Raw genomic sequence first — 27460 nt, 5'->3', positions numbered from 1 at the left:
GTAAGCCTTATGCCTACGGAAGATGATACTTTTGAACGTATATTACTCGCGAGTGGAAAAAAGTGCCTATTTTTAAATTGAAGGGGCTGCACTCGTTTGAATTTTCGTTCAATTTGTAGGTACAGGTACATACATAGGTAAAATTTCAAGATGGTGAGAACCTTCATCATTTTCAATGAAAAGTTGCAAGTAGGGTTTCTCTCGCATATTAAATTTTAGAAACAAACTCAATTTTAAATTGTGATCAAAAATTGGTACCATTAAAATGTAAAGCAGATGCAAATTACCGACAATCTATATTTTAAGAGTCATTTTTCAACTCTTTCCACATCTCCAATCTTTGATTCTTCTTCAAAAAATAATCTCAAAAGTTTTAAGAGATTTTGTTGGCGAAATTAATCTGCTTGTAGGTTTCGAAATTTTGAAAATAGACCACCACGTTTGTTTGAAGTTTTTTGTTGATTTTTATTTTTATTTTTTTTTTTTGGAAAATTCTTGCAAAATTGTTTTACTTTCAACAGGAAAAAAACAATGCTGCAGTTTAGTTTTTGAGAAAATTGTTCTCCTAATTTTGATTTCAATTGGATGAGTTCAACTCATTGTTTTTTTTTTAATTCAAAAAATGCAGAAAATTCTTTTGATGCGATTTCACTTTGATTTAAAAAAATTATTGTTGAGATTTTTATAAAATTCGAAAGGTAATCGATTTGAATTATCTAACTATCAATACTCTAATCTGTATAATTTTGCTCTGTTTTGGTGCTTTTTGAATAATATATGTATTATTACGCAGGTAGGTAATTATTTTTTTCATTAAGAAAGCTCAGAGAATACTCATGAAATATTTATCTATTTCACTTTTCACTTGCATAAATTGATAGTGTTATTTTTATAAAATCCAGAATTTGATATTTAACTCCTTGTCAATAGTTTTATCTGAATACCTAGTTTCGAATGTTTTGATATTTTCTTGAATATTATAAGTTTAAATCATCGTAAATTGTCATCAAACAATACATTTTTAAAAAATAAATTCAGAACTATTCAAAAATGTTTTTTTTTCTAATTTGTTTTTTCCTACTTCCTTGTAGCTCCAGCCAACATTAAGTACTCAAATCAACCTACGTTAGGCAATTTTTAAAAATCCCCAAGTTCATTTTTTAAACGATTGAAAATATTTTAAGCCTGATGATTTTCTTCTTCAACTTTAATTAAAACTAGGCACGATACGTTTTCGTATTCTGAATTATTAAAAATAATTCCAATTAAATCTGAATACATCTCTCCTTTTCAAATGAATACCTGCGTTAATTTCATTTTTCAACCTCTACTCGTATCTGAAAATGAAATTAAAACGAGAAAAAATCTTTTCACGAGCAAGTACAAGATAAAAAAAACACACAGAATTCCACCACTCAAACCTCCACTCATACAAATTTTTCCACCTGCTATGTTACTACACGAGGAAATTAGTCGTCCTCGTTATATTTTTGAAAAAGAAAGAAAAGCAGTAGGTAAAGGAAAAAAAATTACGCGTAAGGTTATACAAAAACGACACGATGTCAGAAGTTGACAAAAGTTGGCATTTCTGGAGCGAAACGAGCTAAGTAAAGGTAGGTAGAATGTTTTGCAGGCATAAATGCGAGATAAGAACGACATTAATGTGACAAAGAAGATTATACCTTAAGTACCGGACGGATTTACGTTGAATATGTCAGTACAAAGGCCTCGCAGTACACGAATGATTAATAATAATTAGAGAATTTCGAAATTTTTTTTTCACGCTTGAGCCTTGCGTTTTCTAATTCCAAAGTAGGTAAAATGCGAAGATCCGATGAATTGGTTATATTCTCGAGGTAAATTTTAAGCATTTGAAATTATATCGCGGTGTGAATCCACCTCTGGCATAAAATTTATTACCCAACGTTTTAGCAAGAATATATAAGTAGAGAATTGGAATTCACCTTTTATATATTTATGTAGATCGGATTACATATTCTGTGGTATGTGCCTGTTTCAGTCATCGCTTTACCTACCTACCACATATTCCCCACGAATTATATTTTTTCAGCCTAATCGGTGGCTGAATTATTTTTCGAGCTTCGGCCAAAGGCATATTCTCCAAACATTGTACGAAATCGTCCTTCTTTAGTGTTTTGGTTTTTATCATTTTATGTACCAAAGTAGAAGAACGTACGGTATTGTGGGTTATTATATCCGTTTTAATTGTCCTCAGCCGGATGATTTTATCCTTTATTATGCATTTGCTAATTGTGGTGTTTCGTAAAGTGCACCCTTCTTGAACGCTGTGCTTTATACTGTGTCGTCGAGCTATGTATTTTTTAATGATTTTATTACGTTTGATGATATCCGTTTTCATCGTTTTGGTTATATTTTGATCTCGCGATGTGTTGGTGGTGGTGAGGTCGAAGCAACGTCGTATTTCATTATGTTTGGATTTTGATTGATTTTCGTAACGGATATTTTCTAGTGTTGGCTGTGCTTGCGAGGATTCGTGATCGCAGATTGCATGACTTTCAAGTGCAGCCACCGCTGAGGTTGGGTATACCCTGAAATCATGAAAAAATATATCATTTGATAGTTATTATTTTTTTTTTCAAAATGCCAATTTTCATGTCAGCAAAACTCGTTGCACAGTAAGATTTTGTTATTATGAAACGTTGCCAAATGAGCTGTTTGAATCACAGAAGGAAAATTTTTTGAAGAAATAGATTAATAACTCAATTCTTAAAATCCCCCCCCCCCCAAAAAAAAAAACAGAATTCTGACACGATCTCATTTAGTTATTTTTGAAAGTTTGTCATGAGTAATTTATTAATTTATGAATTTTTTTTTTCAAAATTTTCAAAAGTCCGACAGAATATCAAGAACTTTTCTTTTCCCAATTTTTTTCAAGTCTCTAAAATTCAGACTAAATATGGGAAATTTTATCATTTTTTTCAAGTTTTTGAAATTTTTATAAATTGTCATTATACGAATACGGAAATTACTCATCCTTTAAAAATTTTTCAAAAGTCTGACATATTTTCAAGAATTGATCATGATTTTGTATTCAAGTTTTGAAAGTTTGATATTATATGTAGGTAAGTATAATAATATGAAAAATTCAAAAAAATTTTCCCAAGTTTTCAAGTTACACCAATCAGTGTTAGTCGACCAGCATTACACAAATTTTGGAAAGACCCTCCGCGCAAAAAACATGTTCTTTAAAAAAAATTACAAATCGTTTTCTCCTCAAAAAGACTGAAAAAACATGGCAGTTTCGTGCTCATTTTTTAAAAAGTTTCAAAACTCTTATGGCACTTTTTTTGTACCTATGATACAAAAATTGCATGAAATTCAACTTTAAAATAAACTCGTTCTTTAGAAATTTTCCCAACTCGGATAAAATATTGTTAAAATTTCCAATTGAAAAACTATTACGGAGTATACATAGCACCTCCTAGTCCCCTCTACTCTCTTTTGCGACCGCTCTGAAACCGTGCAAGTATTTCAATAGGTATGTGGAAAAATGTTTGAAACGATGAAAAATAGTCGAAATTAAGAGCACCTATAAATACTGAATTAGGCCAAATTTCAAGTGCTGAATTTTTATTTTTCAATTTTTGGTGAATTTTTGAAAATTTTAATTCTGTTTTTCTTTCCTCCTCTTCTCCCCCCTCCCCCCAGAAATACCCAATTTAGGTGAATTAGTATCTGGACTCAGCTTCTATGTTCAATTTTCACCCATCTGCATCGATTGGTGATTGTTTCTAGTCGTTCTGGAGCCTTCAGTGGACTTTTGGATTTTTCACTTTTCAATCAAACACGAATGAAATGGATCTGGGCCGTGTTAAATTCAGTTTTGTAAATTTGATTGATTGAAAAGGTCATCTCGATTTTTTGAAAACTGAAAAATTCAGAAATCTGCTTAAGACGTTCGATAGGATCAACACTGTACTTACCAATTCATTAGAGAGGACAAAAATAAGAATGGGTACAAACCCTGTTGGATTTTGTTGTTGTTTGTTCCATAAAAATGTAGTGAAATTTCCGATTTTAAAAATTTGCAAAATATAAAAAGTAGCTCGTTTCTAAAATTTTGCCATCTACGTTGAAATATCAAAAAAGTTGGGAAAAATTCCCAAAAAGTTTGTGAATATTCCCTTATCCGTATTTATTCATTTACTGATGTCATGGTCTAATTTTTTGGTGGGGGGAGGGGGGATTTTTCAAGAAGATTTTGAAGCTCAGACACAATTTCTTCAACATTTTTTTATCAATTTTTCCAAAAAAAAAGTTACGTACCTAATTTCTTTAAAATTTAATTTGAAGAAAACGATCATAACCAGGGCTCGGATATTCTTTCCCCAAAAAACCCAAAATATGCGCTTAAATATTCCCTAAAAAATGCCAAAATATGCTCTAAAAAGTAAAAATATTCTCTTACAATATGGGTATCGTTTTACAGGAAAAATCAATTCCTATACGATTTTAGTAATATTGTTGTGTAATACTAAGAATTCACAAACAAAAATGCAAAACAGAGCGTTTTAAAATCACGAAAAGGTAATTCTAGTTCCATTATTAAAGGATAAAAAACCAATAAAATGAACAAAAAAATAAGTAGGTACGAGTGAGCTATTGCCAGTTTCACAAAAATGTAGTAATTTGATGCAAAAATTTGAAATTGGGCAAAATATTCCCTAAAAACCGCTAAAAACGTAAAATATGCTCTAAAAACGTAAAATATGCTCTAAAAATGCAAAATATGCCCTAAAAAGATGCCAAAATATGCTTTAATATGCTTTTATGGTGAAATATGCCAAAATATGCTGTAACAAATTAGGCTCATTTGACTTGAAATTTCATGAATCGTGGAGATAATTGAAAAATTCCCTATCCCCTGTGCATACAAAAAATATGCTCCAGCATAAAAATCCGAGCCCTGATCATAACAAATTGTCCACTATTCTTAAACTCTTGAAATGATCCTGCTTTGAAAAAATTTTGATTTTTGCATTTTTTTATCTAATTATTGTATTTTATTTTTGTGTAGCTGTGTTTTTTAAATTAAAATTGGATAATCTTCTGTAAACTTGGTAATAATTTCAAAATTTGATAATTCGTTATTATTTTTCTATAAGAGTAGGAGAGAGCGCATTTTTCAGGAAAATTTTGAAGTCTGAACAATTATGAATTGTTATTGTCTGAAACTGCTATCCTCTCCCCTCTTGCCACATGTTTTTCTAAATTCTTGTATGAGTCACTAAAGTAAGTAGGTAATGCTATAAGTGCAAAATGAATTGACAACAAAAACCGTGTAACAAGAAATAAATCGAAATTGTTAATTCAATTATCTGTCAGTTTGGAAGTAGTTTTACAAAAATACTCGTATGTTACTTAATAACTGTATTTATTTTCGATTTCTGATCAGGTTTTTCGTAGTCAGAAGAGCTATTAGTGAAACGTAACGTTTTACTTTTCGTTTCCAGTTTTCTTTGTTTTTGTTTACCTACTTTTGGTTTGTCACAGACTGATAAGCTCAATTTCAGACTCGTGAAAATTGAAAGGGAAGGGTTTGGGTACTCGGATATAATCTGCCAGAATGTTTTTAAATAAATTTTTCAAACATTTGCCTGATCTTTTGACACTTCATAATTTTCTTGGTATTGATTTTTTTTTCAACACGATCTTGATTGCTTCCCCCTCTCTTTTAATCATGTCGAAAATTGAAGTAAATTTTTTCAAACTTTCATCTACAGAACAGTGTACCTAATGGTCTAGTAAAAATTTTCCCAATTTTTGTACAAAATATTTCACAGAAATTATTTGCTAGGTACCTTCAGGAATCAATTTGGGATTTTATAGTATCATTTTTAGCACCCATTTTCGGCTGGAAAATTATCGATTACCGGTATGAAAATGGATGAGTTGTTGGAAGTTGCGTACCTATAGAGGGGAATAAGGGAGAGGAGGCAGACACAGGTTGATTGCCCTTTTGCCATTTTTAGTCGTAGGTACATACTATGTACATATTCAGCTGCAATGCAACTGTCCTAATGACATCATAGGTACCTAGTAGAATTTGCTGATTTTTTTTCATTTAAGGTAAAGCAAATGAATCAGTTTTGAATCACCGTATCGCATAATTCTGTGATAATATGTACCTCCTCTTTCGTATCACAATTTTTACTCAATTCGTAGTATCGCCTGCAGATTTCAAATTGAAAGCTTTCCGTTATAGGTATGTATAGGTATTATTTTTTTAGAGTGGGTACCTATAGTGAGGTGGTTTGATTACCGGACATTTCCCCGAATCCACTTCCCCGAAAGACATTTTCCCGAATGACAAAATCCCGAATTTGTTTATCCCGAATCCATTTTCCCGAATGCCGTGTACCCGAATCTGTATCCCGAAGGTCCAAAATCCCGAATGCCTTTAACCCGAATGCATATATCCCGAACACCTACATCCCGAATGCCTCGGTGTATCCCGAATAATAGTACATTTACCATGGAAATAGAAATGATGAGGTGTAATGGTTACCTATGCCGTGTAAGCACCTTATGTTACTCATATGAAAATTGAATTTTCTATTAGAAAAAAAAATGGCCGCCATCAGTGACGGGAAATTATTGTTGCAAGGGTACGTCTACGTGAAGTCAAAGAAAAGTCCAGATGTAACGAAAACGTATTGGGATTGCCGAAGAGTGAGGCTGCAAGAGGGCAAGTCAAGAGCGATAACTGCAGTTCGACAAAACGGGGAACTGCTTATTGTTCTAAAAGGACCAGATCAGTCGGCGCACCAGCAACCGCCGAACCAAGACGAATAAAAAATTAAAAAATTTTTTGACTCAATTTTTTTTCAATTTTCGGGTGTAGGTCTTTCGGGGAAACGGATTCGGGGAAATGGATTCGGGATAAAAAAATTCGGGATTTTGGTATTCGGGAAAACGTCTTTCGGGGAAGTGGATTCGGGGAAGTGTCCGGTTACCGGTGGTTTCGTTTCAGATATTTTACAAGTTTCTTTCTCTTTTTTTTTCATTTCCTTAAATAAAAATACAAATTTTTGAAATCTTTTGTGAAAATTTTCGCCTAAAGCAACAAGTTGGTAGAGATATCGTACGTACAAAAAAATAACTCTCGTTAAACACGGATTCGAATTGGAATTTGAACGAGATATTCTCTATTCTCGACAAAATATAGGTACGTATAGGTAATTTGGAGCTGCGCATTAATAATTCATGTATTCGCACAAACGATTATTCAATAGTTTACCCCGTACAGTTAAATTAATTACGCGGACATATCGGACTAGGTTTTATTAATTTGTAACGATTGGTCAGAATATATGCATAAGCTGAAAAACATACGCTTAATTGTTTTACTCGCTATTATATAAAGAAACCATCGACGGTAATGAAATGAAATTCGGTCAAAATCTCCTCTTCGATATACTCGTACCTACACCGCGCAGGGGTTTTATTTCGTGTAAAATTTATTAATACTTACTGTAAATCGGTGCAATTTTCCATGGCCCTGTTCGGCGAAAACAAATGAAAATTGAGAAATTTTCCACCTCAATTTATGGTACATATCTCTTGTTATACAGCCGAGTATTTATTCAAGAACTAGGCTGCGATTGGTCGGAGCTACAAGTATTTTGGGAAAATATTTTAATTAATATTGCGCTTCATCGTTCGACGAATTTTCAAAATACTTGGAGAGTTTATTATTTTATCGGAGTTTTTCAATATTTAGTTGTATTAAAATACGAGGATATGCCTACATAAATTTCTCACTAAGTATAGTATTCGTTGAAATGGAAATTCGAGACTGAAATCGATAGTTGTAAAAACGAACCGCGAGAACAAGCCAACGATATTGCATATGTCGCCTCGTTACGCGTTAATTACTAATTATTAATTAATCTCCTAAATTGATCTAATTAGTCTCGAGAATTATTATACTCGAATACTGGTTATACACAGCACAAAAGCGTCGGCTCGACTCTAAATTCGTTTGTAGGTAAATGTTCCGCGATCGCGATAATATTTTTTCTATTAAGATTTTCCTTAATGGGCTGCCCAAACAGGTGCGTAAATGTCAACGTACCTCCACCTGCAATATAGTAGCAATTTTTTGCCCCAATAAACGATCGTGTTTCAATGGTCCCTTTTGCCCGGATTTTGTGGTTTTATTTACCTACTACTACGTGTTTTTGTCGGCGCCACGCCGCGTGGTGTTCGTTTAAATATAAAATAAATGGCGGTTTGATGTCAAAAATTTATGTTTGCCGGTTCTCGCCGCATATTTCAATGGTGGTTTGGTATAGAGACCTATCGAGTTGCTCGTTATTAAAATTGATTCTTCGGCAAAGCGAGATGAAAATTTCAATTTTTCAAACCTTAAGTGATTGGAAGCTTTGGAATAGTTTTGCCGCGCAGTCAAACGGAACGCGATTTCTTGTTGCATTCTTTACCTAAAATAGAGTAGGTATGCTTATTTTTGCGTTGGTTGGTAGGTTTAATTTTAAATCTTTCGTTGTCTGGGGGATTGTTTCGAATGAGCAGAGAAGGACTGACGGAAATTTCGGGTGAATTTTCGAATTGAATATTTTGTGTAGGAAAAGGTATGTATTCGTGTATAGGATGTCAGGCTATGTGCACATGTGGGACTGCAAAGTGTACCTGCGAAATTTGTATGCATTCGAGTACGCGAATGAAAATTTTATTTGAGCGTAGGTGTCGTTGAAGTCTTTCTAATTGAGAGAGCAAGTGATCGTGGAATTGAAAAAAATAGTATCGAGAGAGTTTTTATCCCATGGGGTAAAAGTTACCTGTTTTGAAAACTTGAAAAAAATTAATAAAAATGCTTACTTATTATTTATGTACTTTTGTTCAATAAAAAATTATTTATGGGTAAAATAAAATAATAGGGAATTATTTTCTCGCCCAAGGTAACAACTTTGGGGAGTACGAGGAGGTGAGAAGTTCCAACTTTGCAAAAAATAAGGTACACCCTTATGAGCATTCAAAAATATAACACCAATCAAAATTTCAGGTATTCAAGTAATTTTTAGATTTTTTGTCGAATTTTTAAAAATGCTCAAACTTTAGAATCTACCAAATTGATCTAGAAAGCTGCAGTATATTGACATGTACTTTATTTTCAACCTCCCTCCTCTCCTTGAATCAATTGAAAATGGTTTCGAACTGTTTTGAGTTGTTCTGGAGCCTCCAGAAGATTTTTAAAAATTGAAATTTCCACAAAATTTGACCTAATAAAGATGAAAAAATTTGGACAAAAAATTAAAAAATCATGACAAGAGAGGTACCTAGTCATCACCACTGATGTAAAAATTTATGAACACAGCAAAGCTAAATCAAAAGAGCATGAAAAAGTATATTGTCAGCCAAAATTTCAGGGGATGTTTCGTAAATTGAATTGGAGCCCAAATGCGGAAAAATCAAATTTTTACCCAATTGGCCAGGAACGCTGAAATTCGATTTATGGGCACTGTGTTGTTGAACCCTACCCCCCTTTTAATTGATTGAAGATGGTTTTGAACCGTTGTGAGCAGTTCTAGAGCCTCTAGTAGATTTGTGGAAATTGAAATGAAGTTGGAAAACCAGCTTATTTAGACATTTGGAAAATTCGCTGTAGTTTCCAAAATTAGCTGGAGGCTCCAGAAAGGCTTTAAATCACGACTAATTGACTCAGTATGTTGAAATTAGGGTACGTACAAAATAAATTTGCGCTATTCAACTGCTTTCAGTACAATTTTGTGCAAATTTAAACTTTGAAAAAATCTGCTGGAGGCTCCACAACTATTCAAAACTGTTTGAAACCGTTTCTGATCGATTTTGGTGATCAAAAATAGAACACTTGGTAAATTTCAGCTTTCTAGGCCAATTTGGCAAAATTTTGATTTTTTTGCATTTTAGACCCTTCGATTTGAAAAAAATCATCAAAAATCGATAAATTCGCTTTAGCCCCTGAAATTTTGGCTAATGATGTATTTTAGCATGCTCTTTCAATTTAGCTTTGTTCGATTTAAAAAAGTTTTTGGGATGAAAAATAGCTTCTTCAGATTTAACGTTGGACAAAAAATTACTGACGCAAAATTGTGTCGCACAAACATAACACTTTTTTGAAGTTTTACCTCGTTTGGGGAAGTGCTGGGGGTCCGTGGATGGGGTCCAATCAAAAATCTGACGTCATATTCGTGTTCAGCATCACCAAAAACGTACAATTCGATATATCACATGTCCCAGATTTGTTTTGAAAGTTTTGACCAAATTTGGAGGGGGATGCTCTCCTTCCATTGAAAGATTAGAGACTGGAATACTTCCTTTATCACAGAGAAGAGATCAGCTTCTGTGAAAGTAGTACCTGAAAGTTGAAAATTATCCAAGCCATCCTAATTTCTACAAAATGTTTCACTCTCCACTGGAAGAAAAGTATACTACGTATCACCCTATTGGCTGTCGTTGTAGAGATCTGCTGATTAATCTTCACGTAGATCAGGATGAAGACACAAATGCCATAAAATATCAAGTGCAGCAAATGAGACTCTGTTCTGATTCAAGGGTTACACCATACAGGAAAAGTAGGAGTGAAGAAGTAGTGCTAACCAGATCACGAATCAAGTATACTGACCATACTCATTCTCCACTTTTCAAAGACAAGCAACTGAAACAATGTGACTCTTGTGGAGTGCTAATTACCATCATACACCTGATTAACCACTATCCCAAAAATAAGAAAGACAGAGAGCAAATTCTAAGGGGGTTTACTTACAAAGATGTCCAAACACTCAAACAGATGATGAAGATATATGTCAGAAGTTTTTCACCTTTTTAAAATGCATTGGGATCTACGACCTCATTTACCAAATCTTCATTTTTTTGCTATGTTATTTTGTGAATTATTTTTTACTTGTTATGTTGTCTGTACTTTGTTCATTTTGTATTTGTTTATAATGCGTCGACCGTATATAATGGATGAATATTTCAAATCAGCATATATGAAACCGACTTTTTGGATGCAGAATCCAGAAAACCTTCTGCTCATGCGCCAAACATGATGCTTACCGCACTGGTGGAGAGAGAGAGACGGTTCAATTGTTCAACCAGTGAACCATCTCTCTCTCCCATTGACTTTTTAGATACAGACTGCTAGCAGCCCATAAGCTTAACATACGGCTATTGTCTTGAACATAGTAAGTCGAGAGTTGTGATCTGCACATGCGCCAGCTCTGTTGTGACGTTATGCTACGCAGGTATGGTTACACAGAGGTGTGGGAGGTATAACATCGTCACCTGGTACGACATCATTTTTTAGATCCCGGCATGCGCAGAAGCCAAACCTCGACTAACTGATGAACTATGTTTAAGACCATTGGCTTATGCACCGCTAGCAGTCCATATCTAAAAAGTCAATGCTCTCTCCACCAGCGTGGTAAGCATCATGTTTGGCGCATGAGCAGAAGGTTTCCTGGATTCTGCATCCAAAAAGTCAGCTTCAACTTTGGCTGTTTTTTTTACATTGAAATATTTGTCCATTATATACAGTTGCCGTATAGACACTGGACCTGCGGAATAAGACAACCAACTGCAGGCCAAGGGGAATGGAAAAGGTAAAGAAAACTGGTGTAACACAAATTTATCCCACTGGGTGCTCTTCGCAGCGCTGTTTTCGAATTCTTGAACGAAGTACCATGTAAAATACAACGCAGCCCTAGCGCAGCCAAGAGCATCCAGTGGGAGAAATTGGCTCTACACAAAATATCACTTACGTCCCTCTTCCCCATTGCCTGCAGATTGAAGTACAGCGCTGCCAAGAGCACCCAGCGGGAGAAATTGGCGTTACACAGGATATTATGCCAAGATGGCTGCCAGTTGGTTGTCTTATACGCAGATCCAGGGTCTATAAGTCGACGTTATAATGTAAATGTATTGTGGATGCAAAAAATGCCCAGATGCTGAAGCGTCCTAAAATAAATAATTTCATTCACTCATCCCATCTTGAAAATTGAATATTTCAAAAAAGCATCAAAAGATCCATGGACATTTTTTCAGAATTTTAAATGGTAGCTCTCACTTACAGCGCCATTTTGAAATTTGAACTTTCAACTTTTAAAAAGTTCGAAATTTAATGCCCTTTCGAACTGTGAAATCAGTTTTGATCAAAGTATCATAGCTGTGGAGGCATGTGCTGCTGAAGTTGAATACCGCAAGACAATGTAAAAATAGTTAAGCCTCCCCCACTCGCCCCCTGAGGGGGCTGGAACCAAACTGATTGTTGGTTTCTAATACGACCTATAGGTACTTGATTTCTTCTAGATAAGATTCTTTCAATGTGCCACATTTATGGACAGCTCTTTTCAAATACTACAAAGATTTCTTGGATGAAATTCCTGCTTTTTGGGGCATTTTTTTAAATTGCTGTTTTCGAATGATTTTATAGTTTGATATTACCTAGTTAATGCTCACTTTTAATTTTTCTTCTCAAATTTTGATTTGAATGAAAAGCTTGTTGTCGGATTTCTTTTCAGATACAACTTATTAGTTAATTATTGGTTTAAATAACTGTACAACGTAAATCGTCTGAAAAAGTTGTAAAAATTAAGAACCTTTTCTATCTTGTTTGTGCACTTTCAAGGTGGGAAGGAGGTGAAGTGAGAAAAAAACTAGAATCACCTAAATAATCACTTGAAAAAAAGGTAAGACTTAGGTACCTACCTAATCTATATATTAAAATTATGACCGAATTCTTTTGACTCTGAGATCTCAGCAACGGCTGAACCGATTTTGATCAACGAAGTCTCAAAAAAAAGCTTTTGACCCGTAGATGTGCAGGTTTTTATCAAAAGTTCAAAAAGTTGTCCCGAAAAGCTCAAAAAAGCTCAATAATTGATTTTAGCCTTTACGTAGCGCATTTGACGTATATGCAGTAGTACGTATATTATAACTTGAAAGAGCATCAAAAGAAGTTACATGTTGAAAAAAAAAGTTTACAAAAAAGTTGCGCCTTAAAGCTCTAAAAAGCTCAATAAATGATTTTAGCCTATACGTAGCGCATTTAATGTATACAGAGAAGTACGTATATTATACCTTGAAAGAGCATCGAAAGAAGTCTAATATTGAAGAAAAAAGTTTACAAAAAAGTTGCGCCTTAAAGCTCAAAAAAGCTCAATAATTGATTTTAGCCTATACGTAGCGCATTCGATGTATACACAGTAGTACGCATATTATACCTTGAAAGAGCATCGAAAGAAGTCAAATGTTGAAGAAAAAAGTTCACAAAAAAGCTGTGCCTTAAAGCTCAAAAAAGCTCAATAATTGATTTTAGCCTATACGTAGTGTATTCGATATATATAGAGAAGTACGTATATTATACCTTGAAGAGCATCAAACGAAGTCTAATGTTGAAGAAAAATGTTTACAAAAAAAGCTGTGCTGTAAAAAGCTCAAAAAAGCTCAATTATGACTGGATTCTTTTGACTGTATGATCTCAGCAATGGCTGAACCAATTTTGCTCGACGGTGTCTCAAAAAAAGCTTTTGACCAGTAGATGTGCAGGTTTTAATCAAAAGTTCGAAAAGTTTCGCCGTAAAGCTCAAAAAAGCTCAACAATTGATTTTATCCTATATGTACGTAGCGCATTCTGTATAATACACAGTAGTATGTACATTATACCTTGAAAGAGCATCGAAAGAAGTCAAATATTGGAGAAAAAAGTTCACAAAAAAGTTGTGCCTTAAAGCTCAAAAAAGCTCAATAATTGATTTTAGCCTATACGTGGTGCATTCGACATATACAGAGAAGTACATACGTATATTATACCTTGAAAGAGCATCAAATGAAGTCCAATGTCAAAAAAAAAGATTACAAAAAAGTTGTGCTGTAAAGCTCAAAAATCTCATTTTGTCATGGTTTTGAGAATCTGCCCATTTGATCTATACAAAGAAGTACATATATTATACCTTGAAAGAGCCTCAAAAGAAGTCCAATGTCAAAGAAAAATTTTTACAAAAAAAGTTGTGCCATAAGCTCAAAAAAGCTCAATAATTGATGTTAACCCTATACTCAATGGTTTCAACGTATACAAAAAAGTACGTATTTATTATATACCTTAAAAGAGCATCACAAAAAGACAAAATCTTGAAGAAAAAAAGATTACAAAAGTCTGTGGTCAAAGCTATGTGAAAGCTTGAAAGTTTTAGCCATGTAGTATTTGATCTTATTTGATGTGTAAAAAAAATATACAGATTGTACTTTGATAGATCATCACGAAAAAACCATTCTAGACAGTAAAAAACTTTGGAAAATTGCCAGCAAAAGTTCAGAGAATGTTTGAAAGTTCATTATAACAGTTTTTTGTCACAGCAAGATCTCTGCAACGGCTGAACTGATTTTGATAAACAGCCACTTGATAGAAAGGTTTTAAATAGTAGATATGCAGGTTTATGTTGAAAGTTCAACAATTTTCACCATGAGCTAAAAAAGCTCAAAACACCATTTACTAAATTTTAAAATGTGAAGTGAAATTACAACAAAAAATTGATTTTAACTTGGATCTTTCAGGGTACAACATAAGTATTTTTGTCTACCCATTAAAAATAGGGTATGATTTATCGTTACGACAAAAAAGGGGGAATGCACGACAAAAATAAGGGGTTTAAGCGACAGAAAAAATAAATACCACGGCCCACAAAAAACACGACAAAAAAAGTACTTCAACGACAGGCATTTTATATTGCACGGTAAAAAAATGCATTCAACGACAAATAATTATTTTACACGACAACCGGATAAGCGAAATCCACGACACAATAGTATCTAGGAACGACTAATTTTATGATCAAAAAACGGCAATTTATACAATTAAAAAGAGACTACAAAGACTACACATTTGCAAATTGATAGGAAAAAAAAGTTTCATTGCACCAATAGTGCCCTTTTGGATTTAGCTGGCCTCCCAAGTTTGCGTTTTTGGCCGAAGAAAATGGATTTCGCCTCGGGAGGGGGGGGGATCCCGAACCCATTTCTGACAACTTTGCATTCCAAGTACATGTTTACATGTTGTTCTTTTCATGAAATAAGGGCATGAGCAAGTTGATAATTTCAAATTGTTCGGTACAATGCTGATTTTCCAAATTCCATGTGTGAGTTCGAGGAATTTGTCAAAAGTTTTCCAATGTTTGTCTGCAGATTTGAAGGTTTTGATCAATTTGGGAGTAATTGAGTGTTTGGCTATGCTGGAGATGGTGAAAAAAAAGGAAGCAGCACTGGAATCGCCTGGAATTTGAATCACTTTTTTGTTTTGAGCAGCCCATTGATACCCAGAGATCCACTCCTTTAAAGACACACCTGGAGAAGTGGCAAAATGCAGACAGTTTTGAATTACAACTTTATCATATTCCAATATTCCATTGAACCAATTATGTGCAGTTCAAACACTACACCCAAGTACAGAATGATGTAGTTGTCGCGGAAAATCATACTTTGTTGTTCTAACGCTCATATCTGTCGGGAGAAGTAGGTAGTCGTGATTCATAAACAAAAATAGTCGTGATGACTACCTGTTTAGTCGTTTAAAAGCTTCTGTTTTTAGCACCTAATTTGTCGTTAATACCCCTCTTATTGTCGTAAGACTTGCCTGTCGTTCAAACCACCTTTTTTGTCGTTCGATTAAATATTTCCCTTAAAAATATGGCCTAATCAATTATTGAACTTTTTTAAGCTTACTACACAATTCTTCATACTTTCAACATGAACTTGCACATCTACACTTTGAAGCCTTTCTATCAAGAGGTTGTTATTTTAGGTGAAATACCACATGTCACTAAGTTTTGAGGTTTTGCTTAACTTTTTTTAGAAATTTTCAAATGTTGATGGTAAAAGTTAAGGTAAAGTTCAAAATTTTGTGACATGCAATATTTGACCTATACTCTGCGTATTTGATGAATACACAGAAGTAACTATATATTATGTATGTACTTTGAAAGAGCTTTACAAAAAGATAAATCTTGGCAGGCTTTAGAGAAAATTTGCAAATGTTTAACACAGAACTTGAAAAAGCTGGATATAGGTAAGCTTATTAAATAAATAAACTGCTGAACTGATTTTCATGAACGATGTAGATATCAATAGAAAGCTTTAAAGTGTAGGTGTGCAGGTTTATGTTGAAAGTACAAATGGTTGCATTGTGAGCTGAAAAAAGTTCAATAATTGATCTTATGCATCCTCAATATGTACATAAAATTACTTAGGTACCTATATTGTACCTTGAAAGATCAAAAACAATTTTTGATAGAAAAACAATTTTGAAAGTTGACTGTAAAAGCTAAGCGAAAGCTCAAAATTTTGTGATAGGTCGAATGGTGATTTACAAAATTCCCATGAATCATGGAGACTTCATAAGTAATCATCCATCCACAAAAAAAGCATCATGGAGGCATTGAAAATTAAAACTTACAAAGTACCCATGTATCATGGATACTTAGTAAGTGATTATTCAATAAATAAAATAGATTCAGGTTAAAGATCTTCACAATTTGCGCACATGAACGAGTCATTTGTGTAGGGGCAGGGAGCGCGCAGATTGAATCATTATACAAGGTTGAAAGTTTTTACCAATTTATGTAGAATGTAGATGTGCAGCAGATTGAATCATTTTAGTCGAGGCTTTAACAATCTTAGCAAACAGCAAAAGAATTACTGAGATTTTTGGTGATTTCTGATTAAAAAAATGATGTTTTTGTTACTAAAAACAATAAATTTTTGTAAATTAAAAAAAAACGAGATTGTTGATTTGGTGAAAAACAAGAAAGATTGTCAAAATTTTGGTAGTTATCAACAAAAAAAAATTATGTACTTTTTTTGTACTTATTTTTGTCACTTTTATTATAACTATAGGGTAAAAAACGAGTCTTTTTTTGGTATTTTTGGTAAGAGTTTGCAATAAGTGAACATTTTTGTAAAAGTTAAGAAATGAAACCAGGACTTTTTGCCAATTGTTGGAAAGAAAGGTAATACTTTTTCGCAATTTTTATTGGAAAATGGGACATTATTTTGATTTTTGATGAGAATGATTGAGTGTTTTTAGAATACGTATTTGGAGAAAAAGCGATGCTTCAGGGTAATTTTTGGTGAGAATAGTTGAAATTAAGTACCTATTGGCATTTTTTGCAATAAAACAAACTTTTTCTTTTAATTTTTGAAAAAGGCACATTATCTTTCACAATTTTTGGTGAAAAGCAAGAATCACAATGTTAGCCAAGAGAGTTTTTTGAGAATTGGATATAAGCAAAGAAACACCATTTCATGACTTTTCAATAATTATGCATTGAGAAAAAAGTAAAACTTTTTAGTGATTATCAATCAACAATTTCTGGCAAAACAGGTAGATTTTTGAACAATTTTTTGGGGGAAAAAAGTAAGCTGAAGATTTTTTACAAATTTTAATAAAAGCAAGATTTTTTTATCAATTTTTGCCAAAAAGCAAAATTTTGACAATTGAAAAAAAAGCTTTTTGATGATAATTGTCAAAAAAATACCTTTTCGCAATTCTTTTTGAAAAAGTTAAGCTCATTTTTTCAAGTACATACCTACCTATGCTATATGTATTTTGAAAGAAGATAATTCTTTGATTACAAGAGGTTCCAAAGCTGATTTCAAAGTTGAGGAAGCGTTAAAAAATTTTATATGTATACACTTTGTGATCATTTTAAGTATTAGTTAGTGAATTTTTAAAATATACATTCATGTTTTGAAGAATCGCGCAGTATGCGCGATTAACGGGTTTGCTAGTAGTTGATTAATTTTATAATCATCAAGATCTGATTTTATCGATAAAGTAGGTAGGTATGGGTACTAGGTAGGTAGTTTTTCATCACGTAAGTACCTACGTTTTCTACTAATTTCACGTGATAATAGCGTGAAGTTTATGGGAAAAATGTCTCGAAGTTCATTACCGATTATTTTGATTTATAGTGTATTGTCCATCGAGAAAAACATATTTGCATTTTCCCCTCTTTTTTATCAGTTACAATCTATAATGAAAAAATAACAAAGTAACCTTGAGTAATTACTTGTAATTTTTCTGACGAGTTATTGGGAAAAAATTTACTTATATTGTGTACATTTTTCCAATATTATTGTGACAGTATTATTAGGTATTCTAATAAGACACCTATACTTATACCTAGGTACCTACTTAAGTAATCTTGTTGATTTGAAACCAACTGAATGAAATGAGTGGAAAAATTTAATAGAATATCTATGCTTTTCTATATTAAACAACCAAAATTCCAATTAGAAATAATATTTCAATAGAGTTGCGAAATACCGAGGTTGAAAAAATGAATCCGGAATTGAAATGAAGTCCTTTCACGAGCAGTTTTACATTCACGGTCGGTAATTTGAAAGTAAATGTAGAGGGAGATGGCGAAGGTATTCAAAACACAGAAAAACACAGCGTTACATTAATTTATTTTTCAAAAACATTCAAAAGAAATAATTTTCTTCTAGATTTTAATTTTATTAAAAGCGTATTTCTCGAGAGTTTATTTAACTCGAAAATACATATCGTATAGAAAAATAAGCATCGTGCGACCTAGACTGTGCGAATATTACGAGTAGAAAACACAAAAAAGTTTTCCAAAGAAAGCGAATATCGTAGTACACGGTTTGAATAAAGTTATTGGGAATCATGAATAAATATCATCTGCAAAGAATCGTTTCGGATTACTTTGCCAATGAAACTTTAGCTTAGCAAAGCAAACGAAATCTAGAAAAGGAAACAACATTTTGAAAATTATCAACTATGGACATAAACTTAAGTCAGCCTCCGCGTCGCGAATCGTCGTCTTCGAGGAATTTTCTGCGGTGAAATTTGATCTTGGATGTCGGCCAGTTTTTATATAAGGCTCTTTTGTTTGGGTTGTAAAATTTCATCCATAATGTGGGTCGAGTTCAAGGGTACGAATTGAATTTTTATATCTTTAGTAGCGAATTTTTTTCTACCATCGTCTCGATATTTTTATTTGTCTTGGAAGGAAATTAATGAACGAGACGACAGACGAGAATCCCGTTGTGAAACCAGTGTAAATTTTTTTCCAAGTGGATTTTTTTTATTTTGATTGGTAACACTGTTTGGTAATGAATTATTACGCGGAATTATCGTTTAATTAATTGCGTTAAGAGAAAAATTAATGTCAAGAGTTAACGACCAAAATGATGTTGAAAATTAATTTCCAGCGTTAAAAAAAATATTTTAATAACTATCAAACATCGATTGTTTAAGAAACAAAAGCAAATGTAGAAGGTGTACTTCTTCCCCCTCTCCCTTCTCCCATACAAAATTTATTTTACGTTGCTCACGTCGTTCTCGTCGTCTCTTGTAAGTATTTTCTTTACACCGAGAAAATAAAAAGGTCCTTACCGAAGAGAGACCTCTTCTTTCGTTCATTCGAAACGTATTATTGTAAAATAATTACTTTAAGTAAGTATTTCCAATTTACCGTCTCAAATGAATTTTTGAACCCACAAAGTAAATCTGTAGTTTGGTTTATTCTTCACCGCAAGAAAATACCTATAACTCGTGTGAAAATTTACTCTCGTCGATAAAGCACTCGTCGTCGGTATTCTATTAAAGCGCAATGGTTTCTTAGTCGAGCCAGCTCTCTGTTCGGTTTGATTGTACGTGGTGCTTTTGGTACCTACACCTTTTAAGTCTATGTGGAAACGAGTGTTAGGCAAATCCCGCGTGAAATTTTGGTAATACCTTTGCGTTCGGTCCATCAAAAACGACAGACGCAACATTAGAAACGCATTAACCGTTTTCTAATTATTAATGAAAAGAGCCGTTCGACGTAACCTCGAGAAACCGCAGGAAGCCCCGAAGCCACTAATTCCCTGGTTCCGTAATCTTTCAACACTATGCTATATTTACGTATATATAAGTAGACCCCCCAGACCCGATGAGTAAGAAATAGCAAAAAAAAAAAAGTCGTTCCCGATTCTAATAAATTAATTATATCGTTTCAGGTGGTGATTGTAATTTTTTCGACGGCTGCAAAATAAACTTATTTCGATGGTGTTGTGATCGCTGAAAATTCATCGCGTATTTCCTCGCGGACGTGGGAAAAAAAATAAAACGACCGATGTCCTGCAAATGATACACGAAGAATAATTACACGCAGGTAATTGCTATATTCCATGTAATGTAAATATTATGAATCTGGCTGAAAATTAAACTCGTGAGCGTAGGCAGGTGGAAGTAATAACTCATTTAGGTATATCAAGTACGTAGTTAAGTACCTACTTAAGTATATATTTTAGGTACTAAATGAGTAAACAAAAAAATGACCTTTACGGAGAAAAAGAAAGACAGTGTTAGCTTGTTAGGTTCAAATCTTGCGAAATAGTTTCTCAATGAGCTCGAGTATTAATTTTTGTTTGAAGCTATTCGTTGACTCTTCATATTTTTTTTGGAAATTGAAGTACCTACATATATATAGTTATTACTTATCTACCTAGATACCTCCGAGATTGGCTATAAAAGAAACGAAACCGAACCCCACTAGCCCATAATGAAAAAAAGTAGGCAAAAGTTCAGTTTTTCAAAAAAATTGCAAAAAAAAATTCTAAATCAAAATTACCAAAAAAATATGTTTTTTTTCGAACTGCAAAAAAAAATTTTTTTTTTGAAAATCAAAATTAGGTACTAAAAGGTCAAACTTTTTCAATCAAAATTGCAAATAATCCTACTTTTTTGTAAAATTAAAAAAAAACACGCATGTTTTGTAGACATTGTCAAGAGTCCCTTTTTTTAAAACAAAGTTGCTAAAAAATCCTTTTTTTTTGTGAAAATTTCACGGAAGTTTTTCTTAATTGCAAAAATTGTTTGTTTTTTTTGGTGAAAATTTACAAAAAAATCAGTTTTTTATCATATCTACTTACCACAAAAAATCTTACTTTTTGTGCTAAAAATGTGAGGAAATTCTACTTCTCTATCAAAATTGCAAGAAAAACTTGAATTTTTTTGTCAAAATAGTCTAAAAGTTCTATTTTGTCACTAAAATTGCAAGAAATTACTCTATTTAGAAATTAAGTTTTTGAGAAAATTTATTCGAGGTGATAAAAAAATGTCGTAAGAAGACGATAGCCTTGATATAGTGATTTTTGAAAACCTCGACAAAAATTGCTCCTTAATTTGATTAATAATTTCTGCGAGTAAGAACTTCATTTAAAAAAATTAAAAATCATATCCTTATCAGACATTTAAAGAGAGGAAAAAATGGACCAATTCTCAATCTCAATCTGAGTCAAAGGATTTGGCGAAGCATTTTCGTGAAAGATTTGGCGAAAGATGTGGGACGTAAAACTTGAAGTACCTAAGGATTTCGATGGAGGACTTGGCCTAAATATTTAGGGAAAGACTCCGGTGAGAGATTGGACAAAGGATTCTGTGAGTGATTTTAGCGAAGGGTTTGACGAAGAAATTACCAAAAAATGTTGGCGGAAAGTTTACTGAAGGATTTTGCAAAGGACTCAGTGAAAAATTCCGAGTAAAATTTCAGTTTAGCGAGGAAATTTTAGTGAAAGACTTCAATATAAAATTCGAAGAAGGATTTGAAGAAGGAGTGGGTGAAGAATTTTCATGGAAAATTTGGCGAACCATTTCGTCGAAGGATTCAGCGGAGAATTTGGCTGATGATTTCAGTAGTGAAGAACTTTGCGAAGGATTTTAGTGAAGGATTCGGTGAAAGATTTGGTGATTGTATTGTGGAGCATTTTTCAAAGGATTTTAGTAAAGGATCCGGTGAAGGATTTCAGTGAAAGATTTAGTGAAGGTTTTGAAGATGAACTAAGCTTGGTAAATGATTTCCACGAAAGCCTCAGTGGAGAATTTTGAGGATTCCACTGAAGCATTTCGGTGAAGAATTTTGCGAAGGACGAAGGATTTTAGTGAAGGATTCGGTGAAGGATTTGGCAAAGAATTTTAATGAAAGATTCTGCGAAGGATTTGAGTGAGAGATTAAATGAAGGATTTCGCTGAAGGATTCGACAAGTAGTGTGAATTTTATTGAAAGATTTGAAAAAGGCTTTTCCAACATTTTTTGTTGAAATTCTTTATGAAATCCTTCGCTGAATTCAACACTGAAATGGGGGTAAAAAGGTCACCTCTGAAATGAAAGTTTCAAATCATGGCTGTGTTTTTTGCTTTAAACAAAATTTTTCTCAATTTTTCAAAAGTCTGATAAAATATCAGAAAATTATTTTTAAAAATTTGAGATAATTTCAGCGATTCATTTATCTATTTATTTCGAGTTCTTAATATTTTTTCCAAGTTGCTGATGCTCAAAGTCCAACGTAATAATTATATGTAAAAAATTGAAAATAAATTTTTTCAAGTAAATTTAAAAATCGAATCCTTTGTCATGAAGAATTTTCTCAAAAGATAAACTTTCTTGCAGACACTTCAAGAGGATTTCTATTTTGGACGAATATTTGATAAACTTTTGAAAAACAAGTTTGGAAAATGTTTAAGATTTGATGAATTAATTGGAAGGCTAACTGCGTTTTTAAATGTTTTTTCTAGTCATTTTTCCATTGTAAATTATGTTTTTTTTTCAAAATTTTTCGAATGATCAATATTTTAATGTTGAGCGAATTTTTAAAATAGAAAAGTTTTGTGAATTAAAATGAGCATAATTTGGAAAAACAGTACCCACTTAAAGTCAGAAAAAAGTCTCATTAAATTTTTGGTCACTTCAGGTATTTTTTTGGACATCAGTTTACTTACCAGTTTTGGCAAAAAACAGATCATTAGCTACAGATTGCAGCTGTTGAAATCAAACTTACGTGTAGAATCATCATTTCTGTGTATTTTTTCCCCTACTACCATCGTATAGGTCGATACACCCTTGAAACTACACTCAATTACGTGAATACATGCATCGTGTTTCACTATACAATTTCTCGTAATTATTTCAAAAGAACTGGTATAAATGCTGTTTTTTGAAAAGTTGAATCACATCGATAAGTTCAATAGGTATTCGGTTCGTTTGAAAATGCGCCATTCACTAGATGCTTTTGACTTTAAAGGCTTCTCATTTTCGCACGACAACGGATAACACTTTAACAACTCTCGCTTCATTTTCCGTGAGCTTGAATGAATACCTAGCTACAACAACGTGTTTTTCTTTTTTTTCCTTTTTACTCCTCGAGAGTAAAAAAAAAAAATGCAGGTAAAAAAGTCTACAGTCAAAAAGTTTGCGTGATTGCAGCTTGCAAGGCTATATAATTATGATAATTTTTTACCCGTCAAAATATTTTTCCTGCGAGTAGTTTATACCGTTTGTTGTGCTTCGACAAAACACTGCCTGCTGCCATCTAGAAAGGAAAATTCAATAGCCGTTATTTTGAAAATATGTTTAAACGGTTGGAATTTCGCCAATTATTGGCTATAGCCTGGCACGTTGAATTTTTTTCAATTAAAATACTCTCGAAGGATATTTTTTAATGCGTTAAGATTTACGATAGTTTGCACGTGTTTTACATCGCATAACTGTACAACACACGCTTCTGTATCGGTAGCTGGGTACCTCTACCTACCTAGAGCGAAAACTTTTTCTTTATAAATACTCGTCAATTTTTCACCAAAAACAGCAATTTGTCTTGCGAAAAATTGTCAACTATTGCAAGAGAAACTTTTATAGTTGATGTCTTATTTGTAGTTGACGGGCTCGGCTTCGAGCTCGGTTAAATTATACGAAACGGAAAAGCATCGAGGATAATTTTTGTTTTTACTCGACAACAGATCGAGCGACGACACAACTGCGGTGTTTGTTTTTACAGCAGTCCGGTTAATGCGTAGGGGAAATAATTCGTGTTTTTCTCGACGATATCTTGATAGATATCATTTCGCGATTAACCAAGATGCGGAAGCCGGAAGGGTTGGAAGATTAAAATATCAATCATTTTTCTTCCCTTATTATTTCAAGTTTTAATGCGTAGAAGTACACAAAGAAAGGCAGCTGGGTTCTGCCTTCTGGTGAATATGACGTGAAAAAAGGGAATATCTTTATTTTACTTAATTTTTGAGATCGAAAATCAGGCTTTTGCAAAACAATCTAGGGATAACTACACATTTTATGTTTTTTTTTTTGGGTAACTGGAATTTCCAAAATTTGGCTGGAGGCTCCAGAACGACCTTATAAATTTTATTCAGTCGACTTATAGCATTTTTGATTTACGGTTTAGAGTGAATTTTAGCTTTCCAACTCCGTTTGGCAGAATTTTGTGGAAATTTCATCTTTCAAAAATCTGCAGGAGGCTCCAAAACTGTTCAAAACTGTTTCCTATCCATTTGACAGGTCGAAAGTAGGGTATTTATACCAAATTTAAACTTTCTAGGTCAATTTGGTACAATATTTTATTTTCCTTTGATATTCGAAAATTCACCAAAAATCGAAAAATGCTCTTCAGCTCCTAAAATTTTAAGTGGTGGTGTATTTTTGCATGCTCTTCTGATAGCCCTTGTCCAGTTGACAAATTTGTCTGCCAGTTTGGATATCTGCTTTTTTTGGGAGACTGTTTTCACTGTTCTTGAATTTTGCGATGTTTCAGGAATTATTCTTATAGCAACTTTATACTGTTTTTATGACTTTTTCATTCAATTTTTCGATTGGGCTGCTGTAATTGTTTGTGGGAGGCCACTCAATGGGTCTAGAGGCGTGACGAAGTGATGTAGGGGGGGGGGGGAGAAGTGAGCCTGAAATTTGTCCAACTTTTTCGCAAGATTTTCCCAACTTTTTACACCAGAACCCCCCCTCCCCTTCAGTATTTTTCATGCTAATTAGTCAGATGTGGTTCGAACAAGTTTTGAAAGGGGGAGTTGGAAAAAAAATGTTGAATAATTTTAAATGTTGAAAAATGATGCTTTTATACGTGACAAAAAATTTGAATTGTTCAATTGCAAGGTTGGTACTGAAATCCAAAATCCACAATTTTTTTCGTGCTATTTCACGTTTTTTTGTAAAAATCCATGATTTTTGGTAATTCTTTGATTTTCCCTGCTTGCACAATTTCTTCCTAACTTTCCTAAAATTCTCAACTTTTTCCAACCCACCCAATTTTTCTCAAAAATTCCCAACTCTCCGCCAAAATTTTACGAGGAAGGGGGAGGGGATGAGAATGATCCACAACCCCCCTTCGGCATGTCTCTAAATGGATCTGTATTCTGTAGCAAAAAAATGAGCAGAATAAACGAACAAGTGACCCAGAGGTTCCTTCATACTTACGAGTTCACAGAATTGAAACGAGAACATGATGTGATTTTCTAGTTGTTTATGTGAATTCTTTGTTAAAAATAATCATCAAATTTTGAATAGTCGAGAAGGGAAGGGGATCTGGTCTGATTAAACGAGCGAAGCGACGCTATTATGTATATGGTTAGTGTCTCGTACTCGTACGAGGTGGCGAATTCCTTCGAATGAATTTTTAATTACGATGGAATTTCAAACCGAAGCGTACTTACATTAAGTTTTCAATATTCTAGAACGCAAAGTACCGTACATATTATAAACAGAGTGGAGAAATGTAGTTCAATTACAATTTCAGTGTGCAGACGAGAGCGAATATACGGTAACTTTCTATTAAGTAGATAATTATAATTTAGGGTACGAAATTTGAAAACGGTTTAAAAATTATAACGTTGCTAAAAACTAAAGCAAAGCGAACTCGCACTGCTTTATGCGTGCGAGGGGGAGAGAGTGAGAGAGAAAGACAGACTTAATCTCAAACACAGAGAAATATTAAAAAATTAATGAAAATCAGAATAACTTTGCTTACGCTCAAAGCATTTGCGCGCGTCTTTTGTAATAATAAACTCGCTAGTGGAAGAAAATTCGCTTAAAAAATTATAACCAAAATGAAATTAATTACCATTTAAAAATTGAAAAACTAACCGTTTAAAGTTTTAAAAACGCTACCGAGCAAATGAAATTTAATTACTTTCATTACGACGGGGTAAGAGAGAGAAAAAAAGAAAAGCCTCATTCGTTGCGGTTAATCATTAAATTGCCGCCAGCGGTTACCAAATTACACCATCAGTTCCAAAAAAAAAGAAAAGAAAAAAAATACGTCAAGTACAGAAAATCGTGTCTTAATATCTGTTGCGTAATTGGATAGAGGAAAAGTGGAAATGATCGAAAATTTGCCAAAGCTTAACGAGCTAATCTCATTAATATCTGACATCGTGTACTTCTCCCGGGAAAACATCAGCTAGCACATTCAATAACGTCGTATAAATTTCATTTTGACCACGCACTAACATCATATTAGCCTCATTATCGGTACTACAACGAACATCTTTTGTTCCATCATATACTATACACAATGCCTCTTTATTATCGAGTTCCAGATACTAACAAAAGGAGCCAAAATTTTGGCGAAAAAAATTCATCTCGAATCGGCGAAGGTTTACCTATAGAATATCTCGAGGTATAGGTACCTATTTAATAAATACAAACTCTCAACGAATGCTTTCATCCGGGTACTTGATTTTAGTATATTATTGATACGTGTTTAGAATTCGTTCGAGACTGCTGCATGATGATGATGCTTTTTCAGCAGCTATGAACCAACATCTTATTCTTCGTGTTGTTAAATGAGCTCATTTTACATCCTTATATGATGCCAGTCGCAGTTACGGCCCGCTAAGTAAATACGTATTATTACGTTTTTTCTTCTCCTCAATCTATACACGAAGACGCTGCGTGCTGCGGACGAGAGACGAACGTGCGAGAATTCCATTTCTGGCATTTTTTCTGCAGCCATGTGCGAAATTTCATTGTTTGTATTTTAACGCCGCAGCCAGTGCAAATATATTGATCTTGATATGGTGTAAAAATTGCTCAACATTGGTACGATAGAGTGTACACGAGTGAAGACTGCCTATATTTATCACCGCTGGCTTGGAATTACAATTAGGTATGATAAAAGTAATCATGATGTTTACTTAATAATTGTATACTTGCAGTTTTGTAGAAGAAGGGGATAGATTTTCCAACTTTTATGAGTTTTCCTTGTGTTATTCATTTTTACCTGTAATAGAGTGTAGGTCTAGGTACAGCTACGAGGCTATAGAAGCACGGGTTATTTTATACTGTTACATTAATGAAATGAGGTTGGATTTTTGGAAGAAGGCGAGTAAGGCTGAAGGGTTTTGAGCTACTTCAGGTAGAGTTTTAGGGAGGGTATATGGCCTGTGCATACATGGCATAAGGCAATGGCCTGCTTCCTAGAAAAATCTTAAAATGTTGGAGATGTGACTTTGACTGGGAATTAACCACAAACATATGGCTTCCATCACATCAGACAGAGGGACAGCTGGGTGTTTCTAGTACAGGTGAAATCTTTAGTGACTACTTTGCTGGAA

The 27460-nt window shown here is 33.5% G+C and overlaps 1 protein-coding gene and 1 long non-coding RNA gene across 5 annotated transcripts in view; one reads left to right on the top strand and one right to left on the bottom strand.

The window, feature by feature from the left end:
• LOC135843602 (adenylate cyclase type 5) overlaps positions 1 to 27460 on the top strand; it is a 324265-nt gene that overhangs the window by 129301 nt on the left and 167504 nt on the right. For all 4 annotated transcript variants that reach the window (XM_065361542.1, XM_065361543.1, XM_065361540.1 and 1 more), the window contains exon 2: positions 20062 to 20216. The gene's annotated coding sequence lies outside the window, so the exon portion shown is untranslated. The remainder of the gene's footprint in view (positions 1 to 20061; positions 20217 to 27460) is intronic.
• LOC135844609 (uncharacterized) lies at positions 1954 to 7552 on the bottom strand. Its single transcript, XR_010558579.1, has 2 exons — positions 7517 to 7552; positions 1954 to 2570 (listed from the first exon to the last, which is right to left on the bottom strand). It is a non-coding gene; the product is annotated as an uncharacterized LOC135844609 (long non-coding RNA).

Source organism: Planococcus citri, chromosome 4 (assembly GCF_950023065.1).
Source record: "Planococcus citri chromosome 4, ihPlaCitr1.1, whole genome shotgun sequence".
Lineage (NCBI taxonomy): Eukaryota > Metazoa > Arthropoda > Insecta > Hemiptera > Pseudococcidae > Planococcus > Planococcus citri.
Note: the sequence above shows the minus strand (reverse complement) of the source record. Positions and strands in the feature narration are given on the sequence as shown.